Raw genomic sequence first — 21,199 nt, forward strand, 5'->3', positions numbered from 1 at the left:
TAAAGAGAGAAAGCACGTGGGAATTCATTGAGCTATTTTTGCATCTTTTCTATAAATTTGAAAATTTTTGAAAGTAAAATGTTAAAAAAAAAAAGTTAAATATAAAGCATTTAAAAGAACATGAGATGCAGCATTGTTGAAAATGCTAAATAGGTCTTATTCGTAAACAGTAGCACCCTTAGCTCCAGGCAAAAGGGGTCCCCTGTCCTAAGCCTTGCAATTTAGAGGGTCCCATTTTACCTTTCTCCAGTTGTTCCTACCTGTCTCCCCACCTTTCTGGCCCCTCACACAGTGAGAGGAATCTACGGGACCAAAGGGATGTACCCACTCAGAACTCACCAACCCTGTCCTAGTGCATACCCCGCATCCCCAGAACTTTGGAATCCTCTACCACATGACCCAGAGTCCACTTTTAGACTTGTGCATGTCCATTGCCTGGGTCCATCCTCCTGAGAGAGGAACATACGGATGGTGTGCACATTCCCAGGCCTGAGGGACAGATGTTTGGAGAGGGAACATTGCATGAAGCTGGACATGCAGGCAAGAGTGTCCACATGCATTCACAGGACACCCCTTGCTGTGCAGTATGGAGCTGGGAGTGGGACAAGAAGGGAGCAGGCTGCAGGCTGGGAGCTAGAGGCCAGCTCTCCCATACCACCTGTTCTGATGTGGAACTCCAAGGAGTCTGAGAAGTCTAAATTCAGACTTGACCTTGTAGGTCATTGTGAAGATGTTGTTTAAGTCAGAGGCTGAAACTCATTTCACATACAGTTTGCTAGCCTGACATATAACTTTTAAGTATTTGGACATATCGTATATAGGCTTTCATTTGTGCTCTTTCCCTAATCCCAGGCTTGGGGGTGGAAGCAGGAGTGGGAAGCCTAGAGAAGCTGCTTGCATGGGTCTGGCACTGCCATCTTCTCCTCCTTCTCATTCAAAATGGGGGGTGGGAGGGTCTTCCTAAACATTGGAAAAGCCTGTAATGACCTGGGAAGATGGGCAGTGGGAAAGAACCTGCACTGGCCACATGGGGAGGTGAGACAACCCAGAAGGCCCCCTAGGGCCTTGAGCAGCAGGCCCCAAGGGAAGGCCAACACTCCAAGAAAAGCTCTCCCAGGTGAGGACAGGTCATAGAGGGAACAGAGAACCTTCTGCCCTGCAGGGATCTAATCTTCAAAGCCAGAACAGTGACGATTATCAGGAAAACTCTTTTGAGGTGGCCCTCCAGTCCTTCAAGGCTCACCTAATAGCCCCAAAGGGCAATGGGAATGGAACTCGGAGCTCAGAGCCCTGGGATGGGATCAGGCAGCCTCTGGAGACTCACCAGTGCTGGGTGCTGAACTCACCCATGGCCCCTAGGAAGACCTCAAAGGGGCACCTTGGGGTGCTGGAAGGGCCTGCCTGGGGGCTTCTGCTGGCTCAATTCCTGGAGCTGGCACATGCTAGAAGTACCCACTTCAGGCAGGTTTACAACTCTAGGGATCTGTCATCCCTCATTCTTTGCATGACTGGCTCCTTGTTGTTTGGGTCTCAGTTCAAATGCTACCCTCTGGAAGCCTCCCTGTCCACCACAGCAAACCCCAAAACCTGCAACCTTAACCCCTCCCCAGGCATGTCTTCACTTCACCCTCTTTTATCATCTTCACAGCTCTTAACACTCCTGAAATTACCTCATTTATTTATTCCCTTACTTAGGATTAGTCTCCTGTCTTCTAAAATACAGCTTTTATTATAGCAGGAAATTTTACCTGAATTATTTATTGCTATAGCCCTCAGTTCAGTGCCTGATGGATGACAGACATTCAAGAAATAATTGTCAATTGAATAAAATGCATAGCAATAATCCAGTCCTTCTCAAACTTTCCTCCTGAAGTTTCTCGCTGCAGGAGGTGTATACTGAAAACAACCCCACAGGGTCATGAAATATGGGCCCAGATAGCCCATAGCAAGCCAGACTTTAATATATTTTTTATTCTAAAAAGTTAATGTTTTATTTTTCTATTGCTGTGTAACAAATTACCAGAAACTTAGCAGCTTTAAACAACACAAATATGTACCTCACAGTTTCTAACAGTTTCCATGGGTCAGGAGCTTGGCATATTTTATTCGAGTCTTCTGCTCAGGGTCCCACAAGGGTGAAATGGAGGTGTCAGCTGGTTGTGTCCTCATCTGGAGACTCAACTAGGGAAAGATATGTTTCCAAGCTCCCTAGGGTTATTGAAAGAATATGGTTCCTTATGGTTGTAGGATGCAGGTCCCTGCTGTCTTGCTAGCTGTTAACTGGTGACTGCTCTCACCTCTGAGAGGCCACTCCCAAGTACTTACTATGAGGCCCTCTCCTCCTCTTCAATGAAGAACCTTCTGCACATAGAATCCCTCTCATACTTTGAATCTTTCTGATTTTGCCTTCTGCAATTAGCTTTACTTTTAAAGGGCTCAGGTAAATACACAAGCAACCTAGATGATTTCCCAATCTTAAGGTCAACTGTGCCCTGTAATATAATTTAAACCCAGGAATAAAATCTATCCTATTCACAGTTCTAGGGATTATTCAGAACACATACACCAGGGCCAGGAAATCTTGGGGGACATCCTAGAATTTTGCCTACCACACTCAAGTTCATTTTTCTGTCTACTTCATTGCATATTTATTTGGTTTGATAAAGGTATATATTTATATTTGTACATAAATACAAATACATAGTATAATATACATATTTGCATATATAATGCAATATACAAATATGTATACAGATACATATTTTTATATAATTTATATAAAACAACATTTAAATAAAATTGACAGGCTAAGAATATTGTAGGATGGTTCTCCTCTGGCATCACATACGCTCTACTCACCATTGCATACCTTGCTTGAAAGACCGGGGTAGAATAAGTCCGTTCGGGGAAGCTGTGAGCATCAAATGAAGCAAAGCCTGAGAAACAACTGAGACAGCCACGTAGTGGGTGCTCCATCTACTTTTGCTGAAGTTGAACCAAAGCCTTAGGCCTCCCTTCTTTGAGAGTGCCTTAGACTTAGGCAGAGCTGGTGGCAGAAGTCCAGGGCATAGCACAGTCTCAGAAAGAAAGCCAATGCTGCTTTGTGGGATCAGGGGAAGCAATCTGAACTGCCGAAAATTTTGAGTTTTGATTTCTCCTTTTTAAAGTGAGCACAATTAAGCTTACCTGATAGGTTTTCTGTGAGCATGAAGTGAAATAATCTTTGAGAAAGATCTCAGTCCAGGAATCAGATTAAAGTAGGCACTTTATAAATCCTTGCAGATTCCAAATCTGGAATATTTCCCACTGAACTAAACCTTTAGGTTATGGCATCGTGTCTCCATGGGGCTTCTAGCACAAGGCAGATATGTTTCCTACAAGGGATAAGACCTTAACGTTTGTTACTAGTGGAGGTTGTTCAAGTTCTTGGCATCTTGGACAAATACTTGGAAAAAACACACAAAAAAAGCAAGGAAAGAATAAAGCAACAAAAGCAGAGATTTACTGAAAATGAAAGTACGCTCCACAGGATGGGAGCTGCCAGAGCATAGGGGCTCTAGAGCCTGGTTACATAATTTTCTGGGGTTTAAATACCTTCTAGAGGTTTCCCATTGGTTACTTAATGTACATCCTATGTAAATGAAGTAGTGGTCCTCAATCAGTTTGATTGGTTGCAGACGGTGACCCATCAGAGGCTGAAGTGAAGTTACAAAGTTATACTCCTATGTAAATAAAGACTTGGCTCATGACCAGCCTGATTAGTGTGGGAGGGCCTCTGGTCCTTTGTTTAGCTTACGTGTGGAAAGTGGAGTTTTCTTTTTGATTTAGTTCTAGGAAGTCAGTGTCAATCGGCCTTAGGTTCCCTGCCTCCAGACCCTACTCTGCTGCCTTACCTTGACTTTGTGCTTGGCACCTGATGATATTGATAGATGTCTGTGAGACAAAGGAAAACTCTTGGGTCCTGAGCAGTCCACCCTGGTGAGGGGACAGAGGTCCCTGTGGAGAGCTGATGACAGAGGAGAGGGCCTCCAGGGCCAGGAAGCCTGGGAACGGCAAGAATGAGTTAGAAAATTCAGGTCAGGGAAGCTGCTCCAGGGGCTCAAGACTTGATGGGCAAATCCAGGAGGCCCTGGGAGTCCTCTCCCAAGACAGAGTAGGGTCAAAGTTCCCCCAGGCCAGAAGCACACTCCCCACTCCCAACTGTCCAGAGCCATTCCAATTCATCAATCCTCCCTCCTCTTCACTAATTCATCCCCCACCTACTTTAACTCTATCTGCCATTCTAGTAGATTACCACTCTGCCTACAAATTCAGTTCCCTCTTTTTAGGAACTCTCACAACACATATACACATATAATTGTGACTAAAAGTGATCCACATGTCTATAGGTACACACGCAAAGTGCTTTCCTAGCAGCAACAAAAGGAACCTCAGCCTGGGACAGGAGGTAAGGAGGGAGGGCAGGTGTTGTCTGCAAGGATCCTCCAGTGGTTCTTGAAGGCTTCATAGCCCTGGATAGCCGTGGGAAAGGGGAGGGTTTTCTAGGTATAGGGAACATGGCCTGTCTACCAACAGTCTGGCTCTCCTTCTGAGCCACATGGTATAATTGCATTTCCTCTGCTAGTGCTTTAGACTGGGAGGTGGGAGAGAGAAAACAGGGATGAGGGAGAGAGAAGAGAAAAATACGTAGGATGTTTTTTCTGAGTCTCTTCTGTGAAGAAAGAAAATATCTGTGATGAGTATGGTGCTAATGTGAGGAGGTAGCTCTGTGTGTGTATGTGTGTGTGTGTGTGTGTGTGTGTGTGTGTGTGTGTGTGAGAGAGAGAGAGAGAGAGAGAGACAGAGAGAGAGAATGGTGGTGGGGGGTGAGGAACAACAGTGAATGCAGTCAGGGAGCCTTTAAAAGTGGGTCAGAAAAAGAACCCGGCTGACTAGGAGACAGCCAGGAGTCTCTTCCATGCTGCAATACTAAGATAAAATCAAGACGCCTGTCCTGCCCAGGCCATTGAGACCAACCAGGCATTATTTCCCATGTTGTATGTTCTTTAACCCACAACTTCCCTGGTGAGAGTTCCCACTACCCACTACAGAGAGATTCTTACTAAGATTAAGGCTTGTGGAGTTATGGAGCCAATGGGGTTATGACACCCCAGAGTCTTAGACTGTGGGGAGAAGACTTAGTAGACTTAGTCTCTTTCTGACTGGCTCAGAGAGAGGGACAACCCCACCCCCACCAGCCCCAAGACCATACAGGGCATCTGTAACCCAATCAGATTCAGTGGAACTAACCGTAGGATTGACTGGAATCAGGAACAGGTCTCAGAGCAATTGCCCCAGTGCCTTGACTACCTGTATGTGTTCTGACCTGAATACTGTAGTCTGTAATTAACTGTGCTGATTGTATTGGAATTAGCAAATTGGCTAATCAAGTTATATGATGATTTGTTGTAAGACAAAACAAAACAGAAATCTAGGCTTGCAAATTCTTTAGCTCCTTTATGGTAGCTTTCGGTCCTACAGCTGTCTGCCCTGGGCATTTGACCTGTGATCCCCACCATCCAACCTGAGAGGAAACTCTTGTGTGGGTGCTCAGGAAACCAGGAGGAGGAAAGGAAAGGGGAGGTAGAAGAGGAAAAGAATGGGAGGAAAAGGTAGAACCAGATATTGTTTCTGAACAAATAATCTGGATATTCTGTAAACTGTGAGGCATTGTGGGATGGGAAACGGAAGGTCTCCAAGTAGCATAAAGGAAAGGAAGAAGAGAAGGAAGGAAGATCCTTAAAGATCTGGCACTGGGGCACTTGGAGGGTCTTTTGTTTTCTCTGATATTTACCATCCTGCACAGAACTTGAAGTGTCTGGGTTTTTGACAACAGGTGGAAGAGGGAAAGAGAGTAAGTCCAGACTCGCTGGGAAAGAATGCAAAGCAGAGAGGACAACCAAAAAAGCAACCTGTCCTCTGAAGCAGCCCAGAGGAAAGCAAGTGGGCAGTGCAGGCATGACCCATGCAGCCCTGGATGGAAAGCTGGCAATCAGGGAGGTGCTGGGCTGTGAGCTCCAGGCATTGAGGAATTGCCTAGAGCCTGCACAGAAATGTAAGAGGCCATGTTCTATGTCCTGGGGGAAGCTGTTCTCAGAACCAACTTCAAAAAGGAAGTGATCCTTCCCAATGAAAGAGGAGTAAAACCTTCTTCCTATTGTCATTATGTGTCCCACATCACAGAGTCCACAGAGAGAATGGAGACCCAAAAGCCAACAGACAGCTAGCAAGAGGAAAAATCTCACACCAGCACTGAGCATAACAAGCAACAATCAAGAATATTCTTTCAGTAGGACTAAGTTTCTGAAGCAAGAACTGACTGTGCCACACCCTGCAAACTAATTGAGTCAAGAGTGGTGAGGAGCACACAAGAGAAGGTGACCCCCTTCTCCACCCATCCAGCCTCAAGATACCCCAGGCAGTTGGTCCAAGCCATGGAATAATCCTCACCTAGACAAGACTCTGGTCATTGGCTTTGGCTTTGGCTTCCTGTCCATAACCCTGTGGCTCAGTGCAATTGGACCCCATCTGGACTACCACTCTTCTCTTCCAAGCATTATGCATATCTGCCCCAGAGCACTCCACTCTCTTTGGGGCTGCCATGCGGTCTGAGCTTCATCTGCTTCCTTCCTAAAGTCCTAGATCATTTACGCTGCCTGGTGGTCCATCCTCCATACTAAATCCCAGACCCTGCATGTGCACCCCCATCCTCTTCTCAGAGCTGGGTCCTGATTTTCAGTCTTCCTGGGATTCAGCCTCTACTCGAATCCCCAGAGCGCTTAATCTTCCATGGACTTCTGAGTGCTGATAATTTCTGAATTGCTACGTCTGTGCAAAGAATTACACATTTAGAGAGAGAAAGGCTTCTTCAGGCTTAAGTTTATCCAGGGGGTTGTTCCCTGATTCGCCCATTCTGGAACCAGAAGTTTGCTTCTAAAACTCCGGTAGGGGCTCCCAGTTTAAGCATTTACATTTAACAATATAGAACAATGAAGACAAGAGTTGAAACATCATGAAGATAACATTGATGTTTTTGAGAATGACCAGGACAATATTCTCTATGGAGAATCATACTGAAGAAACATCAAGGGCATAGAGTAGCTGGGCTTCCTCCTTTCTTTTGCAGTTGATGGGCTTGTGGCCTTTGACTTCATTTTGGGACATGTTGCAGTGAATTTTGATGTGACCAAGCAGGGGCTCAACACTCAGTTTTCATGTTTAACCTCATTGTCCCCTGGACCTGTTTGGGCTGCTCAGCATATGCATAATATTCTTTGGGAAAGTGCACGTATCTATTTATTCATTGATTCATCTGTCCAATATACAACTTTAGTGACCTACTATATTATGAGACCCTGGCCTGTGGCTTGCAGCTTCTGCAGAATGGTAGCACTACACAATGACCATGAGCATAGACTTATGTCTGAATTCAAGTCCTAGACCTACTTATGAGCTGTGTGGTCTTGACCTAGTCACTAACTTTCTGAGCTTCAGTTTTCTTATGAGTAAAAATGATCATAGTACCTAACTCATGGGGTTTTGTTATGCTTGGCATATAGTAACCATGCAATTCTATTAGCTATTATTTTGTTTTATGCTGTTTCCGCTTGAGTTACCAGTCATTCTCCACCTTGAAATAAGGAGGTCTCAGCCAATAAAGCCACAATTTTTAAATATCTTGGACTTTTCTGTGTCAACTTAGATGATCTAGATGTGTTTCAGTTTTTTATCTTGCTTTCTATTCTACCATCAACAGAGGGCCTTCATCAATTAGGTAGAAATGAGATAGACTTTAGGAGGAAGTTTCCTTTGGGATCTCAGCAGGCATAAGCCTCTTAATTGCCTCATACCCTGCCCTTCCCAGCTTCCCAACCTGGGCATCTCCATGCTACCCCAGTACATGAGCTCATCCAAAATGAGGCAGGACATTTCCCAATGGCCTCTAGCTTAAGGGGCTTAGGATGGAGCTTCTAACTCAGCTTTGGTTCTGGTGTCCAGCTCCATGTATGGAGTCTGCTGTGCCCCCTACTCCAGGTCTCCCTTTATGCCAGTTAGACCCAGGAACCACTGGACTGGAGATAGCTCTAGGAATCTGTGTATCCTCCATACCATATGACACAACACTTTACCTACTCCTGTGTTGGCCTCACTGCAAAGCCTGGGCCTCTGTGTAGATTTCTTCTCTTTCATCCTCATGTGGAGCCCCACCTCCTCCCTAGCCAGGGGCCCTGCCCTGCATCTCAGCCAGTGGCCAAGGCCCCAGTTCCTGACCTAGATTCTGCTGCATTCTCCTCTTTAAGGCTGAAGCCTCTTTCCCATCTCTGCCCACCAGTCTACTTGCCTACCCTTGATCTGAACATGTGGTTACATTTGCCCTTGCCCACTGCCCAGGGAGGAATTTGGAAGTTGCCTGTGGGCCACCATATTCCTTCCCTTGGGGTTGGCTACTGACTGAACCACTTGGGTTTGGGTTCCTGAGTCTTCATATCGGGACAGTTTTTTCAACCCCTGGCCCGTCCAGTCCAGATATATGGGCTTTAGAGAATCCAGCAACTGCCAGTGGTATGACCTTGGAAAATTACTTACAATTTCTATTCTCCTGTTTTCTCAAGTGTCAAATGGGAAAATAAGACCTATCTCATGGGTCTGCTGTGAGGACTAAATGAAGTAATACATACAAACTAGCACAACTCCAGACACATAGTAAGCTGTGTCAACCATCAAAGGGTTTAAAGCAATGGGAGAAAAGCATTTTCTTTTCTTTTCAGGGCACTTTAGTTCTGTGTTCACATATTTCTCTTTGCTCCCCTGAGGGCTGTCATGATGCCTTTTCTCCACCCAGCTCTCACTGTCTCCCACCGGCATTCAGAACCCAGAAGGGAGAATCTAAAGCACTCAAAGGTGGGTAGGACAGAGTCTGTACTCCCAGATACCAGGAAGAGTGTCCTGAAGGTTCAGTCACCTCTTGGTCACTAAAAGTGCAGATGCTGCTCAGTACCCCAGCCTAAAGTCTCTAGGCATGAGCACAACCCATGGAAAAGAAGGCAGGAAAAGGAATGGCGGTGGAGGGGAGTGCCCAGGAAATGAGAATGGGAACACTCAGCAAATAAGGCAGAAGGGTCAAACCAAAAGGCTCCTCTGTCCTAGGACAAAGTGGACATGGCCAGCACTTCAAAGCACTTGAAACTCCTCCACCCTCTCTGTTCCATCCTTCTGAGCCCGGTAGGCAGGGTTGAGCTGGGAATTCATTTACTGCTCCACATTGATGCTATCTGCTCAGCACTTAGCCCAGCTTTCATCAGCCCTCCAAGGCACCACAAGACTCTAATTATACTTCTCACCAGAAACACACTTCTGTCCATTTCACTGATGGACAAGCACAGCACTCACCCTCATCCTGAGGAAAGCAAATAGAAGAGATTTGCCAGGTCAGTAAGCCTGGGGTAAACAAAGACACAGGTAAGTTCCTAGGACCTTCTTCTTCTGGTCTCAAGAAGGTCAGTTTCTGTTGAATTAATCTGGGAATTTTCCTACTACTGTTGTAATTAGAGGCAGCAGAGGACCCTGCCTGGATGCATAATTGGAACTTGAGGTCAAGGATTGACGCTACTTCAGACTTGTGATTTGAAAAATAAAGGAGATGCTAATTATCACCAATATCATCCACATCATCATCATCCCCATCACCATCCCCATCATCATCTCTAACGCCATCACCATCACCATCCCCATCATCATCTCTAACATTATCACCATCCCCATCATCATCTATAACGCCATCACCATCCCTATCATCATCTCTAACGCCATCACCATCCCCATCATCATCTCTAACATTACCACCATCCCCATCATCATCTCTAACATTATCACCATCCCCATCATCATCTCTAACACCATCACCATCCCCATCATCATCTCTAACATTATCACCATCCCCATCATCATCTCTAACACCATCACCATCCCCATCATCATCATCTCTAACATTATCACCATCCCCATCATCATCTCTAACACCATCACCATCCCCATCATCATGTCTAACATTATCACCATCCACATCATCATCTCTAACATTATCACCATCCCCATCATCATCTCTAACATTATCACCATCCCCATCATCATCTCTAGCGCCATCACCATCCCCATCATCTTCTCTAAAGCCATCCCCATCCCCATCATCATCTCTAACACCACCACCATCCCCATCATCATCTCTAAGGCCATCACCATCCCCATCATCATCTCTAATGCCATCACCATCCCCATCATCATCTCTAACATTATCACCATCCCCATCATCATATCTAACGCCATCACCATCCCCGTCATCATCTCTAACATTATCACCATCCCCATCATCATCTCTAACATTATCACCATCCCCATCATCATCATCCAACTGTGGGATCATCCCAATGCACACGCATGTTGGTACCTGTTTCACACGTCTTCTCTATGATGCACTGGTTCAATAAGCCTTTGTGAATGGAAGCTGGAAGAGAACATACCAAGGTTGAATGCCACATCACAGGCTCCCCTACCACTCAGTGCCTCTGGGACTCTTATCAGCCTGGACATGAGATGCTCACCAGCCTTACGTGGAGCAGCTGTGTGAGGATACAGTCAGCTGCGAGGGTGTTTTACAAACCCGGGCAGCCTGTTAATACTCTTATGTGTGATCCCCAGACATCACTCACCTAGGAGCCAGGGAAGGGGTTTTCTCAGGCCTCACCCATGTTTCCCAACCAGGAACAACCTCTCTAGAGCTTGAATGGAAGCTCCATGAGGGCATGGAGTTTTGTCTGTTTTGTTCATTTCTGTATCCTCAGTACAAAGCACATAGTAGATGGTCAATAAACATCTGGTGAAGGAATTAATGTATGCATACATGAATGAATGAATTTCTGCATTTCATATGGCCAGACCCAGAAGTGGCAGCCTGGAGCCATGCTTCACAGAACTTTGCTTCCCTGTGTATTATAATTGGACACAGCCTCTGCTACTATTCTCTTCAATCTTTTAGACCTAACCTATACATAAGAATCACCAGAGGAGCTTCTTAAAAAATACTGATGCCCAGACCCCACTTCCAGAGACTCAGTGGGGGTAAGACCTTGGCATTGGTATACTTTTGAAATACCAATTTAAAAATACCAGTTCCCCAGGTGATTCTAAGATGCAGCCAAGTCTGAAAACCACTGCTCTAGACAGGCAGAAAGGACAGTTCTTCAGGGGCAAAATGGAAATCAGACAGGGAGACTGGATGAGGCAGGGGCTGACTGGGGAGTAAGTTCACTTAGATTAGTGCAGAATCAAAGTTTTTTCAGTCTATTAATCAAGATGTCACAGCAAAGGTATGGGCTTTTTGTTTCCAATTAAGAACTCAGGCCCCGGCCGGGCGCGGTGGCTCAAGCCTGTAATCCCAGCACTTTGGGAGGCCGAGACGGGCGGATCACGAAGTCAGGAGATCGAGACCATCCTGGCTAACCCGGTGAAACCCCATCTCTACTAAAAATACAAAAAACTAGCCGGGCGAGGTGGTGGGCGCCTGTAGTCCCAACTACTCGGGAGGCTGAGGCAGGAGAATGGCGTGAACCCGGGAGGTGGAGCTTGCAGTGAGCTGAGATCCGGCCACTGCACTCCAGCCTGGGCAGCAGAGCGAGACTCTGTCTCAAAAAAAAAAAAAAAAAAAAAAAAAAGAACTCAGGCCCCTTTGCCATTCCTTCTATAGGCACCAAAAAGACATAATTGTCCCACGCACCTGCTAGTAGTTCATTTGGAACTGTTCTTCACCTGCTCTGCCCACCTGAGCCTCCCAAATAGGGATTTTCATATTGATTGGGTTCACCTGGCTGAGGTCCTGCTCCTTAGTGACACCTAGAGGGATTCTTTATTGAGGACCATAAATTAAAGACAACAAAATGATTTGTTGCTAAGAGATAAACCCATATAAGAGGATGAACTGTGTATAATGTATATAAATACATGCACACCCACAGACACACATGCACCAGTAATAAAGCAAAACTATGGCACAGCTCTGGCATCAACTTCTGTAAACCAGCTTATTAAATGGGCTAAATTCAACAGCTGTAGAAACAGGAAACACATTCATTTTTCTCTCATTACTGCCTTCAACCACACTGCCTTCTCTTCATGGCTTCCTGGGCACTTTTGTGGATTTAAAGGGTGCAGTCTGACTTAAAGCTTAAAACATTCAATCATACATCCAATTCAAAGTGTCTCCTCTCTACGTTTCCTCCTCAAAGCTCAGGCCTACCCTGGGGCATGGGGATCTGCAATGGGGAGGAGACGGGTGCTGCACTCTTTCCCTGTTTCTTAACTTCTTCCCCACTTCCTGCCATTGACTCCTCATGGTGGGCAGGGGAAGAGAGCATCTTCATTCTTGCCTGTCCAAAGGTGCTTTACTCCTGAGCATTGACACCCTTTGGGAGCTACATGTGCTCAAAGTCTGGCTCCACTGTGGGTTCTCAGAAGTGGGGTGCACTTTCTGGCCAACATCTGGCAACTCCTTCAGCATCTTCCTGCAACAAGAGTTCCTGCCACCTTTCCCTGTCACCCTCTCTAGCAGTGCCCTAGCACATTTCGAGTCTAGTTATTTTCCCCAGTGTAAGTTTATCCCAAAGGAAGATCATACTTGCTTTTCACATGAACAGTGGTCTACCTCTGCTCACTATCTACCCTGCCTTCATGAATAACTTCAGTCACTGTCTTGCCTTCCAAATTTAACAAGGGACAAGGCTGGTAGGAGGCACCAGTCTTTATGTTGAAACATTCCTCCAAACTCCAGGAAACAAACATCGCTTTCTCCCAACAACTCGCTCAAGATGGACCCACAATTTCTGTAGTTCCTCAGGACTGTGGGATACCAGCCCTCCTTTTTTTCAATATCAGTTTCTATCTGTGCCCTTCACTTGGTTTGGAGGTGATGGGAAATGCAGGGGAAACATTGCAACATTCCCTGCTAAGCTAACAACTCTTCACCCCACTCACTCTCCTAAACATCTTTCTTCAGTTTTCTTTTCTGTTTGTTTTATATAAGCCTGGATGGGCTAATAGTTACTGGACCTATTTTTACTAACCTTTGGTAAGGCATGCATGGGTATGTTTAGCACCTCTCTTTGGAGTATGTGGGGACTTCTCACATATACCTTTAACTTTTAGACTTCTTTGCCAAAATTTGGGGTCATAAGAAGGAGTTCTATTTCACATCATTTTACATGACCAAATCCAATGCTCTGGGGCTCTCAAATGAGGAAGAGCTAGTGGAACAATAGTGCTGACCCACTGAGACCCTCTTCCTTGGCTGACACGCTGGTCAAGCTACCTGTGGAGACACATTCAGAACTCATGGTGATCCGGATGCTGGCAGCCATTGCTGGTTTGTGTCACACTGGGCACCACTCTGACCAAAAATGCTGCTGGCCAGACTTCTCAACCACGTAGGCTATTGTGATTCTATTGCTCTAGCAATTTCTATTCTGGATTGCTAATTGTCCCATCATAGATACATTAGAGGTGCAGCTCTCTCTTTATGATAGACCTTAATACACCTTCTTGGATTTAGCCTCCCCAAAAAGAGAGAGAAGCATCCTGGTCTAAATGCTGCCTAGAATTCTTTCACCAACTGCTCTGGAATCTCTCTCCAGGCTTGTTTCTTATTTCACCTTCCTGCACCTGCCACATCTGCGTGACCCACTTCATGCTTCTTTGGAGTTCTGCTGGCTTTTCTGGTTTTTTGGTCAGAGTGGTGCCCAGTGTGACACAAACCAGCAATGGCTGCCAGCATCCGGATCACCATGAGTTCTGAATGTGTCTCCACAGGCAGCTTGACCAGCGCGTCAGCCAGGGAAGAGGGTCTCAGTGGGTCAGCACTATTGTTCCACTAGCTCTTCCTCATTTGAGAGCCCCAGGACACTGGATTTGGTCATGTAAACATTTTTTTTTTTGCTTTTCTTTGTCTCTTTGTGCTCCCCATTTTCTTCTAGTTTGATCATCTTTTTCTGTTGTTTTTTTTTTTCCTTCCTTTTTGAAACCTGTGCCTCAGTGATGCTGGAGACCCTGAAGACCAAAGATGTTTCTGAGCCCTGACTCAAAGCTCAAAATAGTTACATGAGTGAGTCCAAAATACAATGTGGTCTTGCTTCTTCTGGCTGGACTGGGGACCCTCTGCCCAGCGTCAGGCCTCCTTATTTGCCGTAGTCATTTTGGCAAGGGCTGCAGACGTTCCCCCTTCCCATCTCCATGCATGCCAGCTTACTTCCCACCTCAGCACCTGGTCCCTGTGTCTTCAGGCTTTCTCCTACTGCTAGAACACACCGGGAGCAGACAGACCAGGTGCTGGGAATCAAAACCTCCCCTTTCCCCAGGAGCAGCTCTCAACGACTGATGGGAGCTAGCATCTAAGGAACATGTCCCTTCTCCTTGGATAGGATAAATCTGAAGCGAGTATTCTAAGCTGGGTCCCAGAGCCACTTGGAGGGAGGAAGATCCATTTGCCTTGTTGGCTACCTTCCCTCCCCTGTTTCACTTTACAACTCCCCTGACACTCACTATGCAGTCTCAGGAAGTGCTTCTAAGGGAACCCAAACTAAAAAAGTTTCCAAGCCAGAAATGAAAATTTCATGGACAGATTGACTGAACCAACAAACTCTGACCCAGGACTGGGCGGCCTTCCTGGGTGGTATGTCAAGCTGGCATCACATCTCTCAGCATATGGCTTTGTATGGACAGGAAATCATGAAAAGAGAGATCCCAGAAGCAGACACCCAGGGAAGGATTAGGAGAATTTACATCTCTCTCCATTCCTCTTCCTCCTCCTTTCTTTCTCTTACCTGCTTTCCCTCTTCTCCCACATGTAGAGCACAGCCTCAGGCTCTGTCACTTAGCTGTCCTCCCTTCATGGCTCCCAGCCAGGAGCTGACCTGGATAGGGGTGTCTGCCTCCCTTCCCCAGCCCTGCAAGTCACCCTCAGGAGTAGCCGGCATGCCCTATTCTGTGGGCACACCTTAAGGTGCTAACCATTGTCTCAGGTCTTAGAAGACAGCAAAATGACTCACAGGTGAAAGAATCTGGTCCTGGGAAATAAATCCAAGGTAAAACTTAAAGATTTTTGTTTCTTCTATTGGATAACAAGTAACCTCTTAACTCTCTGTCAGCTGTATCAAAAAAAATGACTATCTCGTTATTTAATATTGGCAAAAGTGGTTTAAGGGCTTCAGATGAGGCAAGTAAAAATGCATCCCATAGCAGTGATGGGGAGAGAGAAGGTATTGCCTCATTCCTCCCTCCAAACATATCTGGATCCCACAGTATTGTACTTTTGTTCTATGCATGAGGCTATGCAAAAGCTCTGAAGGCTTCTAATGTGTCCTCTGACTGGGGTAGGGGTGGCTTGAAGGGCCTTGTCCCTGCAGCAAAATCGCAGCCATCAAGAGCCACTGCATGGCATCATCACCTTCAGGGTACAGTGATGAGAGAGTAGGTAGTGAAGGAAAGGTTGAGGCATTGCTATGACAGCACCACTTGGTGCAACTCCCCCACAAGGAGGTGGTGTCTGATGCCCACCTGTCGAGTGTGTGCTTCTGGGAATGGGGGAGTTGTAGAGCCACTTCCCTTTCTCCTCTAAGACTGAGGTTGGGGCTCCGGGGGCTGCATAGGGTGGGCTCTGCCACTCCTGGCCCGTTCTGCCTTAGGTAGGTCATAGCAGAGCTGTTCTCAGAGATCAGCAGCTGGAAAGACACTTTGCCTGCACGTTTTGCTAACACACTTGAATTTTTCTGCCAAGCAGAATGATTTACTTGTATGTCTTCATCGAGAGCAATTATTTTTTAGCACCCTGCTGGGCAAGTTGGGTGATCTCATCACAGAGAAGAGCCTATAAGAGCCTGTCTCACTTGGAACAAAAGTAAAAAAAGTGACCTCCCTTCTCCTGTCTCCATCCAGAAATTCTCTTCTCTCTCTGGCACTTCACACAGAGATGAGAGGCCTGCCATTTTTCCCTTGAGAGCCACTGGTTCACCCATGAAACTCATCAAGGATGATACTTTAAAAGAACCTCCCTTTTGGAGAGAAACAGTTTTTCTTTGTGAGAGAGAAAAGAAGAGCATTTCAGATCTCCTGCCTTTTAAATTAAAAAACAAGTAGTGTAAAACGTCATTCGGTGAGCAAACCTGACACTAAACGTGTCTTAGATTTCCAGGTGTAGATAGCTGGGTGGAGAAAAAAGAGAAGAATGGAAAAGAGGCAGGACCAGTGAAGGACCCTGGCAAGAAAAGAATCCATGGAAAAGAGGGAGAGGTGGAAACACAGAGATGGAGGCCACTGGTGCTGAGGGAAAAGGAGAGGAAGAGACAGGGCAGGAGACAGACGGGGAGAGATGCCAGGCAGAGAGGGAGCAGGAGGGGAGATGTGGGCAGAGAGCCTCCCATCTCAAACACATGGGATCTAAACACCATGGAGGCATACAAGCAGCCCAGCCTAAGGGGCAGCTCTAGAAAGCATGGGGCTAGAGATGGGGTTTAGGGCACGTCTGCCGTGGGTGACGGTTGGGTCAGCAGGAGAAGAGACAGCAAGTAAAGCAGAGGCCAGGAATTGAAGTGGCCTCCCGATTCTGCCTTTGCTCACCAGTTTCTCTAAGAAGGCATCCATTCCAGCTTTTTTCACCTCCTCGCTGACCTCCTGCCTCCCACTCCTACTGCCCCTCCGTTTGGATCCTCACTCCCACTGACCCTGCCCCTACAAGGCTGCTGTGGGCCAGATGTGTGGCTTTTTCTCAGGAAGATTTCCTCTTCAATCAATGCCAGATTAGGCAGTGAAGCTCCCTCCCCCTTCCTCTCCTTCTGTGGCATCCATCACCATGGAGGCGGTTTCATGGGACACATCGATTCTGATAGCATTTGTACTACTTATTCGTTGTTACACCTGGAGCATGTCACCTGCCCTCTTTGAGTTTTCCCGTCTGTAAATTGGTGCAAACAATAGATAGCACTTAGCCTACTGCCAGCACTGGATCCTGAGGGTTTTGATGGATGTGTGTGTTTATGTGTGGTAAGAGTAAAGGAACATGATGAAGCGCTGTGAACTGTGAACTGACCTACAAATAAGACTTCTTACTCTGGTTCTTCTGCTCTCACTATCCCCATCCTCCAACTCCCAAACCAACCGCTGCTCTTTCTTCTTTAACTCATTACCTATGAAAAACCTTCCCCAAGACTTGTCTTATACTCTCTTCAATTCCTAATCTCTCCTTTGCTTGCTATCTCTTCTCCTGCAGACTCAACCGTCACCCAGAGTGGACAACTCCCTAACCTCCATCTCCAGCTCCATGCTCTCTAGAGCTACCCTCAAGGTGTGGCTGCTTGCGTGCCTCAGTGATGCTTGAGATACCACATGTCTTAGATGGGATGGATAGAATGCCTCACTTTGCCCTCAAACCAGATCTTTCTTCTAGAGGAGTGGAAAAGACACCAGTTCTATGGATAGACAGACTTGGTTTCAAACCCCAGCAATGCTGTGGATTGCCTTGCAGCAATCTTCCTGAGTTTCAGTTTGCTCACCCACAAAATGGGAACAATAAAGGCTTACCGAGAAATAGTATGAGGACTCACAGTGATGAAATACTAAATAACAGCACATGCAAGGCGAGGTCAAGAGGGCATATCTGGGGTTCTCTAAACCCACACTCTAGCCGCACACTGCAGAATCTCTATTCTGCAGACACTTCTCAATCACCATAAGTGTGGGGCTGCAGGAAGACACTCCTTTTGGCAAGATGGCAGTCCTGACTCTAGCAAATTGTCAAAATAGCATAGAGGTCAAGAGCACAGACTCAAGAGCCAAATCTTGGCTTGACCACTTACTAACTGTGTTGCTTTAGGCAGGTGAGTTAACCTCTCTTGTGCCTTAGTCTTCTTTTCTGTAAAATGGGAATCATAACTAGTAACTTTACCCATAGGATTATATGAGGATTAAATCAGATAAAGTCATGTGAGTTACTTACAACAGTGAAGCAGTACCATATAAGTGAAGAGAGTACCATATAGGTATTTTGTTTAACAAGTGTTATATTTGTTATTAGTGACATTATTTATCAAAGGTTGCATGTTCATTTCTTACTCAAGAGGTTTTGAGGGCCTAGTGGCAACTAGAAAATGAGAGGCCTGAGAACCCCATTGTGCCCTGTGCCAAGCATTAGTTCACCTTCTGTTGCACCACAATCATCTCTCTGAAGTGAGACCAGGAGGACGTCCATCCCCATCCACTTTCCCTCCTATGCCACCTTGGAGCCCTGATGTGAGCCAATTTCTTTGGCCGCACATGCACCCAGGCCAGTGACATCACCAGGCGAGAGGAACGTGCTGGTGCGGGCAGGGGGATGACGTGCAGGGAGGGATGGAAAGTCCCTCTAGAACCCTGCTTTGCCTGTCCTTTGATGTGTGCAGCAGCTCCAGATGACTCAGGCACGCAGCATCATGGGTCACTCTCGGCACTGTGGCCAGAAAGGGGGTGGGTGAAGTGTTGGGGCCTGGGGAGAGAAAGAGAAGCTAGGGACCAAGGAAATGAGAATTGGATTGCAGAGGGGCCCATTCCCTGTGGACAAGGCTGGACTTGCCCCTAATGGCAGGGAGGAGAGACCTAGACAAATTTCGATTTCAGAAAGATCTCTCTGGCTACTGCATGGAAAATGGGGCTTAGTGCCAGGCAGGATGAGAAGTGAGGAGAAAAGTCACAGAGATGTTGTGTAAAGAAGATAAAGAGACATGGACGTAGAGGGTGGCGGCGGGGAAGGACCAGATGAGTCCAACTTTAAGGGTAGAATTGGCTGGATTTGGTCACCCATTAGGTGTCAGCAGTGACTGGGAGTGGAGAGTCTAGTGTGGCACTGAGGCCTCCAGAACACTGGATGGGAAAGTGCTTTGTCAACTGTAACATGCTCTACACACATCACAGTGCTCACCTTAGAAAGATTCCCCAAGGAAAAGAGCAACATTGTATTAATAGTGTTCATCACTTTCGTTGACAAACACAGATTGGGTCTGTGCTAGGAGCCGCACTGGTGGATCCAGAGAGCAGGCAGATGTGGCCCTGCCTTTGAGGTGCTCATGCCTGAGCCGGGGAGGCAGGCATTCTGGTTGAGGAGGCCTGTACCTCCTGCCTCAACCGGATTCAGTCAAGAACCAGGAAAAAATGCCAGCTTCTCTCATGGGAGGGATCTCCAGGACAGGACAGCTCCAAATTCCACATTTTCACTCCTCACACCTGTCTCTAGAACACTGGAGGGACACGTACGTTCAAATCTGTTACTGGCACATCAAGAAATTTATCAGCCAGTTGCTTCATCTGTAATATGAGGATGATGATAGGAGGAGAGATATGTTTACATATAAGTAACATATGTAGCTCCTACAGCAGGGTCTGGCACGTAGTAAGTGTTCAATTAAATGAGGCATCATGATTATCACTATTACTATTGTTATATTTACTCTCACACTCCCAGCTGGCTCTTTCCTTACCTTGTCTTTAATTCCCGCAACACTTCCCAGTCCTCCTTCTCCCTCTAAGACTCATCCAAGACATAGTTAAATCCTCCCCATATATGACAAAGAACTCAGGTTCTGAACAGACCACCTTGGGTTCACAGTGTTTGAAGTTGGCTTCCTTCTTTGAGTGGGTTGACTCTACCATCAAGAAAGAAGTCAGAGCGAAAACATACAAATGGGATTGCATCAAACTAAAAAGGTTCTGCACAGCCCAAGAAACAATCAACAGAGTGAACAGGCAACCTACAGAATTGGAGAAAATATTTGCAAATGATACATCTGATAATGGGGTTAACATCCAAAATAATAGGGTACTCAAACAACTCAGGTGCAAAAACAACCCCAATAACCCAATTTAAAAGTGGGTGAAACATGCGAATAGACATTTCTCAAAAGAAGACATACAAATGGCCAGTAGGTATATGAAAAAGTGCTCAACATCACTAATCATTAGAGAAATGCAAATTAAAACCACCATGAGATATCATCTCACACCTGTTAGGATGGCAATCATGAGAAAGATGAAAGATAAGTATTGGTGAGGCTGTGGAGAAAAGGGAGCCCTTGTGCACTGTTGGTGGGAATGTAAGTTGGTATAGCTATTATGGGAAATAGCACAGAGATTCCTTTAAAAATTAAAAATATGATCCAGCAATCCCACTTCTGGATATTTAAAAAAGGAAATGAAATCAATATCTCAAAAGACATATCTGCAATCCTGTATTCATTGCAGCGTTTTTCATAATAGCAAAGACATAGAACCAACCCAAGTGTTCATCAATGGATGAATGGATAAAGAAAATGTGAGATATATGGATATCTATAGATACATATGCAGTGAAATATCATTTCGTCTTTAAAAAGAAGGAAATCTCGCCATTTGCAACAACATGGATAGACCTGAAGGACATTGTGCTTCAGCATAAGCCAGGCATATAATGACAAATACCCAATGAGCTCACTTATACAGGCATACCTCAGAGCCGGTGCAGGTTTGATTCCAGAACACCATGATAAGTGATTATCACAACAAAGCAAGTACAATTCTTTTTATTTTCTAGTACATATAAAATTACACTTACATTATGCCACATTCTATTAAGTGTGCAATAGCATTATGTCTAAAAAATGTACATACTGTAATTTTTAAATACTTTATTGCTAAAAAATGCTAAGGATCATCTGAGCCTCTAGCAAGTTGTAATCTTTTTGCTGATGGAGGGTCTTGCCTTAATGTTGATGACTGCTCATTGATCAGGGTGGTAGTTGCTGAAGATTGGAGTTGCTGTGGGAATTGCTTGAAATAAGGCAACAATGAATGAAGTTTGCTGCATCAGTTGACTCTTTCTTTTAGGGAAGATTTCTCTGTAGCATGCTGTGTTGTTTGATAACATTTTACCTGCAGCAGGACTTATTTCAAAATTAGAGTCAATCCTCTCAAAACCTGCCACTGCTTTATCAACTAAGTTTATGGAATATTCTAAATCGTTTGCTGTCATTTCAACAGTGTTCACAGCATCTTCACCAGGAGTAGATTTTATCTCTAGAAGCAACTTTCTTTGCTCATCCATAAAAAGCAACTCCTCATC

Source organism: Macaca thibetana, chromosome 14, assembly GCF_024542745.1.
Source record: "Macaca thibetana thibetana isolate TM-01 chromosome 14, ASM2454274v1, whole genome shotgun sequence".
Lineage (NCBI taxonomy): Eukaryota > Metazoa > Chordata > Mammalia > Primates > Cercopithecidae > Macaca > Macaca thibetana.